This window comes from Perognathus longimembris, chromosome 3, assembly GCF_023159225.1.
Source record: "Perognathus longimembris pacificus isolate PPM17 chromosome 3, ASM2315922v1, whole genome shotgun sequence".
NCBI lineage: Eukaryota > Metazoa > Chordata > Mammalia > Rodentia > Heteromyidae > Perognathus > Perognathus longimembris.
Genome location: NC_063163.1, coordinates 91,180,368 through 91,194,391, shown reverse-complemented (window position 1 = coordinate 91,194,391; position 14,024 = coordinate 91,180,368).

Genomic DNA, 14,024 nt, shown 5'->3' with positions numbered 1-14,024 from the left:
GAGGCTCTGTACCTTTCTGTGTCTCTGAATTCTACCAGACAAGCTTGATAGCGTCGCAGTGACAATGGCGCCCCCTGCAGGCAGTGCTGGCCACAGTTACATCACAGCAGGTCCTGTCCCCTGCCCTGGAAATGGCTGAACCCTGTCGTGGCCTCCGAAGACTGCCCAGCCTGCAATGGCTCCAGGCTTTGGACATGCCGTCTTCAATCCCCATGGCTTGGTCCTTTCCAGGGACTACGGAAAGGTGTCCATGCCTTGGCTGCCCTCACTTCCTTCTTGTGAATGACGTCTGGATGGTAACTTTGGGTCGTGGTGAGTTCTGGAATGGAAGAGAAATGTGGAGGGGCGGGCTGCTGGGATAGTGGACCAGGTCTCAAGCCAGGATATCTGTGCGTCCAGGTAGGTGACCAGGTCTCTAGCCAGGACACCTATGCATTCACTTAGGCCTGTGCCTGGCATTTGTGGATGGGTGGACAATAAATGTCCTGTTCCCCAGGCCTCAAGTTTTCACACAGAAAAATTAAGGAGTTCTTTCAAGTCATTTATACACCTGCAAAACTGATCTCATGTGGCATTTTGAGAATTGCCACCTTCCAGGAAGCCACCTGAGTCAGTCAGAGCTGGTCGCATAGAGTGCTTGGCTTGGGGCTGGCACTCCAGAGGCTCGGGAGTCTGAAGGCTGCAGATCAACCCTTTCTTGGAGGACCAGTTGCCCTGTGGCCTGTGGTAGTGGTAGACAAGGCTAGGCCATGAAGGGACAGGTCTTAGAAACAGCACACACAGTGCAAAAAGCTCAGGAACAGTGCCCAGGCCTTGAGTTCAAGCCCCATGACTGACAATAACAACAACAAAAGATTCTTGGGACTGAGAGAGCATAGCTCAGTGGTAGAGTACTTACCTAGCATGGGTAAGGCCCCAAGTTCCATCCTCAGCACTGTTAAAATAGAGAAATTATGAGAGGATGTAGTTCACTGAACCTCAAGTTGTCTCCTCATCTGCCATCTTAACATATTCAAGACTGCCAGGTGCTGATGGTTCACACTTATAGTCCCAGCTCCTCAGGAGACTGAGATCTGAAAGATCGTTTGAGGCCAGCCTGGGCAGAAAAGTAGGGCTAGAGTCGTGGTTTATATGCCAGCCTACCAATCTCAACGTTCTGAGTTTAAATTCCAGTACTGCCAAAAGAATCTAAATAAATATTGAAGACAGATGGCTGAGGCTGTAGCTCAGTGGTAGAGCACTTGCCTTGTGTGTTCAAGACCCTTGATTTGATTTCAAGCACCACACACATACACACAAAAGTCACCCTGATTTAAACTGTGTGGTTTCTACATCTTAATTTTTTTTTATTTTTTGGCCAGTCCTGGGCCTTGGACTCAGGGCCTGAGCACTGTCCCTGGCTAATTTTGGCTCAAGGATAGCACTCTGCCACTTGAGCCACAGCGCCACTTCTGGCTATTTTCTATATATGTGGCACTGATGAATCAAACCGAGGGCTTCATGTATATGAGGCAAGCGCTCTTGCCACTAGGCCTTATTCCTAGCCCCTGGTTTCTACATTTTATTAGTAGAAAAAAAGATTTTAAAAAATGCTAAGGGGGGGCTGGGAATATGGCCTAGTGGCAAGAGTGCTTGCCTCGAATACAAGAAGCCCTGGGTTCGATTCCCCAGCACCACATATATAGAAAACAGCCAGAAGTGGCGCTGTGGCTCAAGTGGTAGAGTGCTAGCCTTGAGCAAGAAGAAGCCAGGGACATTGCTCAGGCCCTGAGTCCAAGGCCCAGGACTGGGGGAAAAAAAAAAAAAGAAGAAGAAAAAAAATGCTAAGGGGCAGCATTCAGGCTGAGTTCAAGCCCTACAACTGACAAGGAAAGAAAGAAGGAAGGAAGGGGCTGGGGATATGGCCCAGTGGCAAGAGTGTTTGCCTCGTATACATGAGGCCCTGGTTTCAATTCCTCAGCACCACATATATACAGAAAACAGCCAGAAGTGGCGCTGTGGCTCAAGTGGCAGAGTGCTAGCCTTGAGCAAAAAGAAGCCAGGGACAGTGCTCAGGCCCTGAGTCCAAGCCCCAGGACTGGCCAAAAAAAATTTTTTTTAAAAATGATGCCTGGGATATGGCCTAGTGGCAAGAGTGCTTGCCTTGTATACATGAGGCCCTGGGTTCGATTCCCCAGCACCACATATACAGAAAATGGCCAGAAGTGGTGCTGTGGCTCAAGTGGCAGAGTGCTAGCCTTGAGCGAGAAGAAGCCAGGGACAGTGCTCAGGCCCTGAGTCCAAGCCCCAGGACTGGCCAAAAAAAAAAAAAATTCAATTTAAATTAGAATTGCAAAATACTGCAAAATAATCATTTAAATTACCTACTATTCAAGCCCTAAACTGACAAAAAAAAAAAAGAAAGAAGGAAGGAAGGAGGAATTTTAAATAGCAGAGTTGTATGATACAGGAATATATGAATTATATCTGAATAAAACTATTACCACAAAACTAAAAGTTTGTTGGAGCAGGTAAAATGCTCATAAGCATACCCTGAATGTTTGCTGCCCTGATGTTATTTATTCCTGGCAGCCAGCCCTGCCTTTCTCTAGAGAGCCCACCCATAGGTTAGTAGTGGGTCACCAGGCAAGGCACAGAACCTTCCTGAGACTTCCTCTTCTCATCTTGTAATGGGGGTCACTTTTCAGAGTGTGAACTCTGTGACGCTCGGACTAGACACAGGCTTTGCCAGCTGTGGGTCCACACGTGTGAGACTCTGAGCTGTAGGAAGACAGGGTCACAGGCCGGGGTGCAGACTGCCCTCCCAGCTGTGTGTGTCACCATTCTGGGGTTCAGTTCCCCCATCTGTAAAGTTGACACTGAGTAGGGCCTCTCTGTGGGGTGGTGCCAAGGCATACCATGACTGGCAGCATCTGCACCTCGGACATGGAGAGCCGTTATTTTCAGCTTTTACCATCTTGCCACACCAGCTCTCTGCTCACACAATGTATGGAGTCAGAGCTACATCCTGCCTGCCCAGACTCAGCTCCCCCGTGCAGAGTGTGTGAGCCCCTTTGCCCCCTTCCATCAGCCCTTCCTAGCCCGGGTCTTGAGGCTCTGGTCCACCTTCTTGCCCCCTTGTCTGGACCAGCAGAGCCTGAAGCCTCCCTCCTCCACCCAGCTGCAGGGGAAGATCACTGGCCAGCCCCAGGGGCCTTGCCCAGCCTCTGCTGTAACTGCAGTAGCCAGACAGCCAGCATAGCCGCCCCAGCATCTACTACATCCCTGCCTCTGCAGAGCTGAGGCCCACCGGCTAGGGACCCAGCCAGTGCACTGAGGTGCGAATGTGAGCGCCCTGCCGGGTGCTCCCAGTGCCCGCCGGCAGCCGCAGCCTGATTGGTGACACCCTCCAGCTGCTACACACACTCAGGTGGACTGTTCTTTCTGGGCCCCTGTTTGCAAACAGGCCATCCCAGACCATGGTGTATGTTGACCTGAGCAGCCTGAGGTGGCTCTGGGAAACTCCATGCCTCAGTTTCCCCACCTACTCACTGTGAACGATCTAGCTGGCACTGACCTCTATGCTTCCAAGCCCCCTTCATATCTCCCCTTCCCACCAGCCTTGGGGCCAAGTCTCTAGTGTATCTGCATGGGGACTGCAGGGGCCGGGTCAGGGGAGCCCAAGGCAGCCAGAAAGGGGTGGGGTAAGGAAACCCAGCTTTAGTCCTGTAGCCTTGGCCAGGACTCAGGCCTCCTTCCCTCCCCCAAGCCAGTGCCTGCCAACCCCTGATCTGCGTCTCCTCACCCATAACATAGCGACAGTTGGACCTGAGTCATTGCAGCCAAAGGCTCAGCTCTAGCAGGTGACCAGAAATATGGGTCTCCTTCCCCCCCTCGAGGCCCAGTCCGGCATCCCTGAGCCACCTTCCCAGGCACTTCAAGGTCAAGGCCTTGGCAGACAATAGGAAGATGAGAATTTTTTAGCCAAAATGGTGGTGAGGTGATACCTGGGGTGCCTCAGGTGACCTGCGTGATCCCAGTTCAGGGGTCCACTGGAGGTCTGCAAAGAGTATGATGGTCTATTTGCTCATCTACTTATCCGCCCAGTAAATATTCAGTTTTCTCAAAGTCTGTTTTGCGCCTGAACTTGCCTTCATGGTGGCAGCACAACTACAGGGTGAGCACTGTTTCACCTCACAGAGTAGTAAAGTAACTTGCTGGAATTCACATAGCTAAGTGTCCTCTCAACTCTATGGCCAAGATCTTTCCCTGACTGCCCACTTGCCACCGCCAGCCTTCTGCATATTGGTTCTGCCACAACTCATGGATTTTTGCCTTCTTGACTCCCTCCTTTTCCTATGGACACATTGCTAAGTTATCTTCTAAGAATAGGCTGTGAGGCTGGGCGTAGTGGCTCACACCTGTAATCCCATCTATTCATGGGATGAGGGTAGGAGGATCCTGGTTTGAGGCTGGCTGTGGCCAAAAAGTTTGAGACTCTGTCTGAAAAATAACGAGGCCAAAAAGGGATGGAGGTGTGGTGCAAGTGGGAGGCCACTTGCCCTACAAGTGCAAGGCCTGAGTGTGACTTCAGTGCTGCAACAAAGAACACACACACACACACACACACACACACTCAGCTGTGAGCTGGACATGGTAGTACACATTCATAGTCCCTGCATTCAAGAGGTGAGGCAGCAATATCAGAGTTCAAGGCCTGTCTGGGCAACATGGTGAGAGTTTGTCTAAAAACCACAAAGCAAAACCACCCTCAGCTATGGTATCACCTCTTTCAGGAAGCTTTTTTGGTTGCTTCCCTGTACCGGGCTAAGTGAGGATTTTCTGCTATTTCTGACATGCAACATGCAACCCTCCCCTCCTACCACAGCACCCCACCCCCACCCCCGGGCTTGGCACCACATGGAGGAGATCACTGAGAAACACTGTTGATGCCTTGGGAGAAAGGGGGAAATTCTGATATCTCCTTTGCAGAGGAGGAAACAGAGGCAGGAAGAGGTGAGGTGACTTCACCCGAGTCCCAGGGGCTACAGTGACAGGATGGCTTCCGCCCTGAGGAGGAGAGCCTGGAGGCTGGAGGAGGCTGGCTGCAGCAGCTCTTGGCTGGACTGTGGGGGCTCGGAATGACCATGACAACAGCAATGGCATTTTCAGGAATGGTTACTACATCAGGCCCCATGGCAACACTTTCTTTGTCCTTCACCCTTATTATGTGAAGCAGGCCCTGTGATCAACCTTGTTTATTATAACGGGGTGGGGGGGGCACTCAGAGATTTTATGGAACTTGCTCAAGGTCACACCAGTACAACAATAATCTATTAAACTAGGGTTTCTTTTTTTTTTTTTTCTTATGCTTCATAGGCAAATGTTCTGCCATTTGTACTTAGGTTATTTTTCTGATAGGGCTTCTCTGTCTTGCTCTCATTTTTTTTTTTGTTTTTTTGTTTTTTTTTTTTGCCAGTCCTGGGGCTTGGACTCAGGGCCTGAGCACTGTCCCTGGCTTCTTCCTGCTCAAGGCTAGCACTCTGCCACTTGAGCCACAGCGCCACTTCTGGCCATTTTCTGTATATGTGGTGCTGGGGAATCGAACCCAGGGCCTCATGTATATGAGGCAGGCACTCTTGCCACTAGGCCATATCCCCAGCCCGTTGCTCTCATTTTTTGTTTTGCTTTGTTTTTGCCAGTCCTGGGGCTTAAACTCAGGGCCTGAGCACTGTCCCTGGCTTCCTTTTGCACAAGGCTAGCACTCTACCACTTGAGTCACAGCACCACTTCCAGCTTTTTCTGTTTATGTGGTGCTGAGGACTTGAACCAGGGCTTCATGCATGCTAGGCAAGCACTCTAGTGCTAAGCCACACTCCCAGCCACTGCTCTCTTTTTTTACCCCCTCAGACTTCTATCCTCTTACCTACATCTTTGGCATAGCTGAGATGACAGGCTCGAACCGCCACACCTAGAGCTTAAACCCAGGGCTCTCACTTGGCTTTTTTGCACTCATGGCTCGCAATCTACCCCTTGAGTCACTCCTTCACTTCTAGTTTTTGAAGTTACTTAGGAATAAGAGTCTCTTGGATTTGTCTGCCCAGGTTAGCTTTTTTTTTTTTTTTTTTTTTGGCCAGTCCTGGGCCTTGGACTCAGGGCCTGAACACTGTCCCTGGCTTCTTCCCGCTCAAGGCTAGCACTCTGCCACTTGAGCCACAGCGCCGCTTCTGGCCGTTTTCTGTATATGTGGTGCTGGGGAATCGAACCTAGGGCCTCGTGTATCCGAGGCAGGCACTCTTGCCACTAGGCTATATCCCCAGCCCCCAGGTAAGCTTTGAACCTCAATCCTCAGATCCCAACCTCCTGGGTAGCCAGGATTGTAGATGTGAGCTAGCCACTAGTGCTGCCCCCCCACCCCCTTTGGTCACTTATGAGGATGGAACCACAGGCCTGTCCTGTGCTGTTCCACTGAGGCGTACCTCCAGTTCAATTTTTTCAATTATTCATAAATGGCTCAGAAATCCACAAAGCCTTTTTGCAGAGTAGACAGTACAAAGTTGCTGTCCTCTTCTGTCCCCAGCCACACAGTCCTTCAAGAGCCACCCGATCTAACCTGTGTCTCAGGGATGTTTCCCGGCAGGTGTTTGCTTTTTGTTGTTCAGAGTGAACAGCATTCAGCTATCCCATCACATGCAGAGCTGCTCAGGACTCTGGAGCCACCACAGCTTGGCAGGAAATGTAGGTTCCCCACCCTGCATCCTAGTCCCCTTAGCCGTCGTCCTCCCCCTCCCCGAGCAGCTGGCCCGGCTCCACTGGCTGCGGCAGGCAGCCGCTGGCCTGCGGCCTGCCAGGTCTGGTCGTCCTTCAGCCCAGCCTGACACCTGCTTTAGTCCTTCTCTCAAGTGTGGGTGACAGCCTGGGCTGCCAAGGGGCAGGGACTAGTGACACCCCCGCCCCCCTCCCCCTGTGGAGGGGCAGGGACAGGAGCACAGGGGCCTGCTGGGCAGGGCCCACTCTATCTTAGGGCTTGAGTCCCTGCTCCACCCCTCTGGGTGGGTGAGGGCCTTCCAGAGGAGCCTCCTTTCTCTTTGAGGATTAAGAGACTCCAAACCTCCCTAAGTGGCAGTTGAGTTGTATTAATGAGAGGCTTCTGGCTTTTCCACCACTCAGAAATCAGGGGTGCCAGAATCTTAGAGTACTTGCACAGAACTAGCTTTCTTTCTTTCTCCTTTCTCTTCTTTCTCTTTCTTTTCCTCTCCCTACCCCCTTCCTCCCCCACCCTCCCCCGTCCCTCCCTTCCTTCCTTCTTCCCTGTCTTTCTTTCTGGTCCTGGAGCTTGAACTCAGGACCTGGGCACTGTTCCTTAGCATTTGTTGCTCAAGGATGACATTCTACCACTTGAGCCACAGCCCCACTTTTGGCTTTTGGGTGGTTAATTGGAGCTAGGAGTCTCACAGGCTGGCTTTGAACCATGATCCTCAGACAGTGGAATCTAGGGTGGTCCAGGAGGGGAAGGAGTGAGAAGCAACAGGAAGGATCCAAGCAAGCAGTACACCATTGATGTGGCCTGTGGACCACTGAGGGGCCTCTGGTTTGAACCCCAAAATATGTCAAAAGAATTTTATTTGGAAATGGTACTGATCATTATACAACATTTCCAGTGTAATTGAAAACTGCACATCTACAAACTAGAAAAGAATGCTACATTGACCGTACTGGATCTTGAACTCAGAGCTCTCACTCTCCCTTGTTTATTTTGTTTTGTTTTTTGTTTTTTTCTAAAGGCAAACAAGTGATGAGAGTCTCTTGTCTTCAAAAAAAAACTGGGAACAAGAGAGTCTCAGGACAATGTCTGCCTGGGCTGGGTTTGAATCGTGATGCTCAGATCTCAACCTCCAGAGTAGCTAAGATGTCCAGCTATGATGGTACATTTTATGTGGTATGTGTTTTACACAGTTTTTAAATGCAGAAAACAGATTATTTGGAGTAGTTTTGCCCTATCTGTAAAAAAAAACAACAACAGAGCCTACTTTAGATGAATCAATAAGGTAATTTGGAAAAGCCCAGCAGGAGGGGGTGTAGGTTGGGATTCATGACCTGGAACCACAGAGGATAAGCAGTCTAGAGGGAGCTAAGACTTCCAAGACCCAGCCACTGTGCCCCAGGCTCTTCCTACCCTTTTGTGCCTCCCAATGGCTGGACCTAACTGGAGCCAGTGGAGCTTGGGAAATGTAGTTTTCAGAGGTCAGCCCTAGGGAGGCTGGGCAGGACAGAGGAAGGGCAGTATATAAGCCTGACATCAAATGATTGAGAACACTTGTTAACATTAACCAACTGGACAATTTAGCATAAGATTCTGGGCTCAAGCTGGGTATTTACTGGTGGCTCACACCTGTAATCCTAGTTATTCAGAAGGCTGAGATCTGAGGATCATGGTTTGAAGCCAGCACAAGCAGGAAAGTCTGTGAGATTCATCTCCAATTAACCACCAACAAACAGGAAGTAGATCTGTGGCTTGACAACACTAGAAATGAGAAGAAAAAACCCACAAAACTGGGGGACAGCACCCAGACCCTGAGTTCAAACCCCAGTACCTGTACACACAAAAAATTCGGGAGGTGGGAGGAGGGCTGGATCGTTTCTCTGGAGAATTTGAGATTGTTGTAGATCATATAGGAGTGTGTGTGTGCGTGTTTTAAAAGAGTAAATGCAGTGGTTGTATTCAATGCACACTATGTAAAAAATGTGAACTATGTAACTTATAGGTAGGGTCAGGAGAAGGAAATGGAGGAGAACGAAGGAAGGGGTGATATTGTCAAGAAGCACTGTACTCATAACCTGACTTATGGAAATGTAACCCTTTGTACAATTTTAATTATTTAATAATAAAATGATAATAATTTTATGAGTTTTGCACTTTTCTACTTAGAATAATAATAAAAATAACACAAAAAGGATTAGGGAGTGAGGCAAGGAGAAGTGATGGGAGTGGTGAGTGAGGTTGACCAGGATACATTGTATACACCATGGAAATGTCATAATGACCCCCCCTCCTTGTATAACTAATAGATGCTAATAAAAAGAAAGTATCCTGGGGGCTGGGAATGTGGCTTAGTGGTAGAGTGCTTGCCTAGCATGCATGAAGCCCTGGGATTGATTCCCCAGCACCACATATATAGAACAAGCCAGAAGTGGCACTGTGGCTCAAGTTGTAGTGCTAGCCTTGAGCACAAGCTTGAGTTCAAGCCCCAGGACCAGCAAAAAAAAAAAAAAAAAAAAAAAAAAAAAAAAAAGTACCCTAAAGGAAGAAATGGAAGACTTGAGTTTTCCTCTGAGAAGAAAACAGGACTCACAAAGGGTCTGAGACCTGCCCAGGTCCAAGTCTAAGGACCGTTTGAAGCAAGCTGAACACTGCAAGCCTTTTGGCGTCCAGAAGGCTGAGAGCTTCAGCTGGGGAGTTAAGGATGCTGGGACAGATCCTCACCGCAGCAGCTCCGGGACCCGACAGGCAGCTTCCTTCTGTCACAAGGAGACACTGATACTCCCTCATGGGGCCTCATGGGGATGGAGGAGAGCCTCCCAGGGCCCCACACCTGGGAGTACGGTTGCTGTAGTTACCAGAGGCCAGTTTGGAAAAGCTGTGATGACTGACACCTCCTTACTCCCCGCCCCAAGAGGGGAAGAACTCTGCAGACCTCCCTCCCCACCCCCCCCATTGCTCCCTCCCAGGCAATACATGGGCAGGAATTTGTCCTCTGCAGGGACATGCAGGAAGAGTCTCATTTTTTGATGAGACAGCGATGAGGTGATGTCTGGGTTTGTATATACATATATATCCATAGCTGAACTGGTGCCAGGTGCCAGAGTCCAGCCAGAGCCTCTGAGCCCCCGGTCCTGAGGGAGAACCTTCCAGCACTCCACTCTGAGATCCACCCTCGAGAAAACCAATGTAGTCTCCAGATCAACCAACTGCTAGAGACCCCTGCAGGGTCCATGAATCTTTTTGTTGTTGGTGGTGGTAGTGGTGGTGATGGTCATGGGGCTTGAACTCTGGCCCTGGGTGCTGTCCCTGAGCTCACTTGAGCCACAGGGCCACTTCTGGTTTTCTGGTGGTTAATTGGAGATAAGAGTCTCATGAACTTTCCTGCCTGGACTGGCTTTGAACCGAGATCCTCAGATCTCAGCCTCCTGAGTAGGTAGGATTACAGGTGTGAACCACTGGGGCTTGGCTTTTCTTTGCATTTATAAGCATGTGCTAAAACTTCAGTTTTGTTATGGTATTGGATAGACTCCAGGCCTCAAGCCTATGGAGTCTACTTCAAGGATTCTTGAGCCATGCCTTCAGTCCTTTTTGCTTTTAGTTTCTTGAAATAGAATCTTGTGCTGACTTTGCCCAGGCTAGCATCAAACCTCCATCCTCTGCTTCTGCTTCTGCTCTGCCTCTGGAGTATCTGGAATTACAGATCTGCGTGACCACTCCGGGAAATACTTACTTTTCTCCCCCTGGCACTAGGGTGCTTTACCATAGCTTTTTTAGTTCAAGGCTGGTACTCTACCCCTTGAGCCACACCTCCACTTCTAGCATTTTGGTGACTCATTAGAGATAAGAGTCTTATGGCCCTGTCTGTTTATGCTGGATTTGAACCTCAATTACAGATCTCAGTCTCTGAGCTGGTAGAATTACAGGCATGAACCACCAGTGCCTTCCTTTTAAAAATAATTTAGTTAGTTGGTCATGGGGCTTGAACTTTGGGCTTGGATCCTGTCCCTGAGCTCTTCAGCCCAAGGCTTGTACTCTACCATTTGAGCCACAGTGCCACTTCCAGTTTTCTGGTGGTTAAATGGAGATAAGAGTCTCACGGAATTTCCTGCCTCCACTGGCTTTGAACCACTATCCTCATATCTCATCCTCCTGAGTAGCTAGGATTACAGGTGTGAGCCACTGGCACCCGGCTTATTTTATTTATTTATTTATTTATTTATTTATTTATTTATTTATTTGCCAGTCCTGAGGCTTGGACTCAGGGCCTGAGCACTGTCCCTGGCTTCTTTTTGCTCAAAGCTAGCACTCTGCCACTTGAGCCACAGCGCCACTTCTGGCCATTTTCTGTATATGTGGTGCTGGGGAATTGAACCCAGGGCCTCATGTATATGAGGCAAGCACTCTTGCCACTAGGCCATATCCCCAGCCCCTATTTTTATTTTTTACTGCCAGTCTTGGAGATTGAACTCAGGATCTGGGCACTGTCCCTGAGACTTTTGTTGTTGTTCAAAGCTAGTGCTCTACCATTTGAGCCACAGCTCTACATCTGGGTGTTTTTTTTTTTTGGGGGGGGGGGTTGGTACTTAATTGGGAGATAAGTCTCATGGACTTTAATGCCCAGGCTAGTTTGGAACTATAATCCTTAGAGCTCAGCCTCTTGAGAAGCTACAATTACAGGCATGAGCCACTGGCATCTGACCCAACCCTTAACATTTTTAAAATGTTACTTTATATTTCTTTTCTGCCAGTCCTGGGGCTTGAACTCAGGGCCTGAGCACTGTCCCTGGCTTCTTTTTTGCTCAAGGCTAGCACTCTACCACTTGAGCCACAGTCCCACTTCTGGCTTTTCTATATATATGGTGCTGAAGAATCGAACCCAGAGCTTCATGCATGCGAGGCAAGCGGGCTACCACTAGGCCATATTCCCAGCCCCTAAAATGTTACTTTATAAACTACACATTGCTTACAATTTGCTTTTTCAAATAATAGTAGCTCTTTGGGGCTAGGAGTGTTTTCAGTGGTTAAAAACTAAACTTGAAGGGCTGAGAATATGGTTCAGTGGTAGAGTGCTAGCCTTGAGCAAAAGACGCTCAGGGACAGTGCCCAGGCTCTGAGTTCAAGCTCCAGGACTGGCAAAAAAAAAGTCTCATGGATATTCCTGCCCAGGCTAGCTTTTTTTTGTATGTTTTTTTTTTTTTTTGGCCAGTCCTGGGCCTTGGACTCAGGGCCTGAGCACTGTCCCTGGCTTCTTCCCACTCAAGGCTAGCACTCTGCCACTTGAGCCACAGCGCCGCTTCTGGCCGTTTTCTGTATATGTGGTGCTGGGGAATCGAACCTAGGGCCTCGTGTATCCGAGGCAGGCACTCTTGCCACTAGGCTATATCCCCAGCCCCAGGCTAGCTTTGAACTGAGATGAAATGAGGAAATTCTTCTTAGTAGATTCAAGACAAATGTAGTGGTAGTAGAAGTAACCACTAAAGTTTTGACCAAATGGTGTGTGTGTGTGTGTGAGAGAGAGAGAGAGAGAGAGAGAGAGAGAGAGAGAAGAGAATATGATTTTTAGAGATAATGACTATGATCTCCTCCGAATCTGAAGGAAGATCCGGTCTCAGGCCCTTGTTTTTCAGATGGAGAAAGGATGGGCCCACCCCGAGGAGGTCAGCCAGGAGCCAACTCTCAGGATGGCCTTGGGCCGAGGAGGAGAATGCTGCAGTTTCTTGGCGCCAAGCTGGGCTCCCTGGCTCTGGAGAGGAGCTCTTGCCTGTGTTGCCAGGAGGAGGGCAAGATACAGCCTCTGCAGTGTCTGCTAAGACAAGATTTACAGCCAAAGTTTGGGAAGGTTGCGAGAAAGAGCATGGCGCAGTAGCTGGAGCCTGCAGTGCCTGTTGTTTCCACACCATGATTTGTTTTGTTTTATATTGCCAGTCCTGGGCCTTGGACTCAGGGCCTGAGCACTGTTCCTGGCTTCTTTTTGCTCAAGGCTAGCACTCTGCCACTTGAGCCAGAGCTCCACTTCTGACCGTTTTTTATATACGTGGTGCTGGGGAATCAAACCCAGGGCTTCATGTATATGAAGCAAGCACTCTTGCCACTAGGCCATATACCCAGCCCCTGCAGTGCCTGTTGTGATCCTGACTCCTTTTTTTTTTTTTTTTGCCAGTCCTCGGGCTTGGAACTCAGGGACTGAGCACTGTCCCTGGCTTCTTTTTGCTCAAGGCTGGCGCTCTACCACTTGAGCCACAGTACCACTTCCAGCTTTTCCTGTGTATGTGGTGCTGAGGAATTGAACCCAGGGCTTCATGCATGCTAGGCAAGCACTTTGCTGCTAAAACACATTCCCAGCCCCTCATCCTGATTCCTCTAGGCTCAGGGAAGCCCTCTAGGGGCAAACTGGGGCATGAGGCTGGCTGAGGGGCAGACCTGGCTTGTGTGTCTTCTCTGTTTGTAATGCAATGCTCTCATGTCACCTATATCAACATCAATGAGCAGTTCTCTAATGTGAGTGCCATGCCAAGCACTGTATACACACACAAACACACACACACACACACACACACCCTTGAACCAGCAGAGCTGACCCAAACATTGTGGGGAGATCCTGGTCATCTCAGAGGCTAAGACACACACACACACACACACACACACACACACACACACACACACACATACACCTGCACAAAAAGGTTAGGAGCATACTTCAGTGTTAGAGTATTTGCCAAACACTTGTCCAATCCCTAATACTATCCCCCACAAAAGTCCTGCCCAGGCGTGGTAATGCAGTCCTGTAATCCGAGCACTGGGAAAGCTGAAACAGGAGGATCAATGCTGGTGGCTCACCCCTGTAATCCTAGCAATTCAGGAGGTTGAGATCTAAAGATGGAGGTTCAAAGCCAGCCTGGGCAGGAAAGCTTGTGAGACTCCTATCTCCAACTAGCCACCTAAAAGCCAAAAGTGGGGCTGTGGCTCAAGTGGTAGAGCAGCAACCTTGAGCTAAAAAGCCAAGTGAAACTGTGAGTTCAAGCCTCAGTGCTGGCACGCACACACACACACACACACACACACACACACACACACACAGAGGACAAGGGAATGCAGAGCTTTCAGAATGCTTGCTCATCCTCAGAAGAAGCATAATGTTCCCACAATACCCTCTCCCTGGCATTCTCCTGAGAATGAGAGGATCTGACACACAGCCTTGGAGAACAAAACCCCTATAGGTCTGGTCTTCTAAGCGTGGGCAGGTGTGCTCAGATTTAGAGCTCAGGGACATGCTCAATTCTGT